A 3,600-nucleotide genomic window follows, 5' to 3' on the forward strand; every position below is an offset into this window, starting at 1 on the left:
CTTTCTTCCCGTGTCTCTTTCTCAACTGTCTTGGTTTTTTATTATAATTTTCTACTTACTATAGCTAAAACAAAATTGAAATTTTAAATGATTAACATTAAATAATAAATAACACTGACAATACAAAGTGCTGATGAGGCTAAAGAGCAACTGGAACTCTCCCACACTGCTAATGGGAATGCACAATGATAGACACATCCACTCTGAAAACAAGTTTGGTAGATTCTGATCAATGGAAATACACACTTACCACAAAACCCATAATGGTACTCCTGAGCATTTATCCTTGTGAAATGAAACCTATGTGCTCACAAAACCCCCACATAAATGTCTATGGCAGCTCTAGTCATAATCACCAAAACTTGGAAACAAACCAAATGTCCTATAGTGAGCTAATTTGTATAAACTATAGTACATCCTGTTGCTGAAATACTACCCAGCAATAAAAAGGAACTCTCAATTCATTCAACAACTTAGATGGATCTCAAAGGCATCATGCTGAGTGTAAGAAGTCAGTCTCAAAAGTATTTTATTCATAAAACATTCTTGAAAAGACAAAATCACAGATCAGTAGATGCCAGGGACTATGTCACTATAAAGGGATATAATGTAAGTTTTCTGGGATGATGAAAATGCTCTGTACTGTGACTGTGGTGGTTGTTACATGAATCAATATGTGTACTAAAAGTCACAAAACTGTACAAAAAGGGTCAATTTTATTAGGTAGTAATTTTTTTTTTAATTTTAAATCAGAGGAATTTGAGGGAAAACATGTGGGGGTGGAAGGAAGACAGATGATAGGAAAGGACTAAGGACAGGAAAATTTGTGATCCTGAATCTTCCAATTAATGTGTCTGCCCTCACTCGCTGCCATCCCACAGAAATGCTTCAATTACACACAATTCTTCACCAGATAAGACCAGTGTCCAGGACACTGGCTCCCCATCTCACTCAGGCTTATGCCAAAGATGTAAAATTTGGTGCAGATGCCCGAGCCTTAATGCTTCAAGAGAACTTCAAGGTGTAGACCTTTTAGCTGATGCTGTAGTCGTTACAATGGGGACAAAGGGAAGAACAGTGAAGAAGTCCCAAAGTAACAAAAGATGGCATAATGGGCAGTGCCTATGGCTCAGAGGACTAGGGCGCCAGCCCCATATGCTGGAGGTGGCAGGTTCAAAACCAGCTCCGGCCAAAAACTGCAAAAAAAAAAAAATAAAAGATGGCATGACTGTTGCAAAGTCAATTGACTTAAAGGATAATTATAAAAATATTGGAGCTAAACTTGTTCAGGATGTGGCCAATAACACAAATGAAGAGGCTAGGGATGGTACCACCAATGCCACTGTGTTGGCATGGTCTATTGCCAAAGAAGGCTTCGAGAAGATTAACAAAGGTGCTCAATCCAGTGGAAATCAGGAGACATGTGATGTTAGCTGTTGATGCTATCATTGCTGAACTGAAGAAGCAATCTACACCTGTAACAACCCCTGAAGAAATCGCTCAGATTGCTACGATTTCTGGCAGCATCATTTCTGATACAATGAAAAAGGTTGGAAGAAAAGGTGTCATCACAGAAAAGGGTGGAAAAACACTGAATGATAAATTAGAAATAATTGAAGGCATGGAGTCTGACCAAGGCTATATTTCTTCATACTTCATTAATACATCAAAAGGTCAGAAATGTGAATTCCAGAATGCCCATGTTTTATTAAGTGAAAAGAAAACTTCTAGTGTCCAATCAATTGTACCTGCTCTTGAAATTGCCAATGCTCACCATAAGCCCTTGGGCATAATTGCCAAAGATATTGATGGACAAGCTCTAAGCACACTCATTTCAAATAGGCTAAAAGTTAGTCTTCAAAGTTGTAGCAGTAGTCAAAGCTCCAGGTTTTGGTGACAATAGAAAGAACCAGCTTAATTAAAGACATGGCTATTGCTACTGATGGTGCAGTGTTCAGAGAAGAGAGGTTGATCTGAATCTTGAAGATGTTCAGCCTCATGACTTGGAAAAAATTGGGAGAGGTCACTGTGACTAAAGATGTTACCATGTTATTGAAAGGAAAAGGTGACAAGGCTCAAATTGAAAAACGTATTCAAGAAATCATTGCTCAGTAAGAGATTACAACTAGTGAATATGAAAAGGAAAAACTGAAAGAATATCTGGCAAAGCTTTCAGATGGAGTAGCTGTGCTGAAGGCTGGTGGAACAAGTGATGTTGAAGTAAATGAAAAGAAGAGCTGCTGGTGAAGAAGGCATTGTACCCTGCTCCAGTGCATTCCAGCCTTGGACTCATTAACTCCAGCTAATGAAGACCAAAAAATTGGCATAGAAATTCTTTAAAGAACACTCAAACTTCCTGCAATGACCGTTGCTAAGAATGCAGGTGTTGAAGGATAGTGGAGAAAATAATGCAAAGTTCCTCAGAAGTTAGTCATGATGCTATGATTGGAGAGTTTGTGAATATGGTAGAAAAAGGAATCATTGATCCAACAAAGGTGGTAAGAACTGCTTTACTGGACGCTGCTAGGGTGGCTTCTCTGTTAACTGCAGCAGAAGTTGCAGTCACAGAACTTCCTAAAGAAGAGAAAGACCTTGGAATGGTCCTAATTCCTAGAATAGTGCTTTACCATTAACAAACTGTGACAGGAAGCTCGAGGCAGTGTTCCTCACCAATAACTTCAGAGAAGTCAGTTGGAGAAAGTGAAGAAAGGGCTGGCTGATGTTTAAGAAAATCACTATAACTATCAATTACTGGTTTCAGTTGACAAATATAATGATTTACTGCTGTTACCCATTGTCCATGCCTATTGATAATTTATTTTGTATTTCTGAATAAAAAGACATTTGGACATTCCTGATACAGGGTGCAAGAGCCATGTACCAATGTACTGCTTTCAACTTAAATCACTGAGGCATTTTTACTACTATTCTGTTAAAATCAGGATTTTAGTGCTTGCCATCACCAGATGAAAAGTTAAGAAGCAGCCTTTCTGTGGAGAGTAAGAATAATTGTGTACAAAATAGAGAAATATCCAATTATGTGACAACCTTTGTGTAATAAAAATTTGTTTAAAGTTAACAATTTGTTTCTGATCAAACGTTATTTAGTGGTGATAGATTCAGTGGTGAGAGGAATAAATGAAATAGGGTGGCCCTGTGCTCAGTGAGTAGGGCACCGACCCTGTATACTGAGGGTGGCAGGGTTGAACTTGACCCCGGCCAAACTGCAAAAAAAAAAATAGCCGGGCATTGTGGTGGGCACCTGTAGCCCCAACTACTCAGGAGGCTGAGACAAGAGAATCGCCTAAGCCCAAGAGCTGGCAGTTGCTGTGAGCTGTCATGTCACAGCACTCTACGGAGGGTAACAAAATAAGACTTTGTCTCTTAAAAAAAAAAAGGATACATGAAATAAATAATGGATTTTACTGAGAACAGAAGAAAAATAATCCTAGAAATACGGCCTCAAAGTTTATAAACACTATTTAAAACTGAACAAAGTGGCTCAGTGCCTGTGGCTCAAGCAGCTAAGGCGCCAGCCACATACACCTAAGGTGGCGGGTTTGAATCCCCAGCCCGGGCCCGCCAAACAACAATGAAGGC

General features: G+C 39.2%; 1 protein-coding gene and 1 pseudogene across 2 annotated transcripts in view; one reads left to right on the forward strand and one right to left on the reverse strand.

Moving 5' to 3' along the window:
• Positions 1-3,600, reverse strand: part of TPST1 (tyrosylprotein sulfotransferase 1) — a 121,045-nt gene that overhangs the window by 88,068 nt on the left and 29,377 nt on the right. The gene's annotated exons all lie outside the window — the stretch shown is intronic.
• LOC100943571 lies at positions 884-2,633 on the forward strand (annotated as a pseudogene).

This window comes from Otolemur garnettii, unplaced genomic scaffold (genome assembly GCF_000181295.1).
Source record: "Otolemur garnettii isolate 467f Iridium unplaced genomic scaffold, OtoGar3 scaffold00077, whole genome shotgun sequence".
Classification (NCBI taxonomy): domain Eukaryota; kingdom Metazoa; phylum Chordata; class Mammalia; order Primates; family Galagidae; genus Otolemur; species Otolemur garnettii.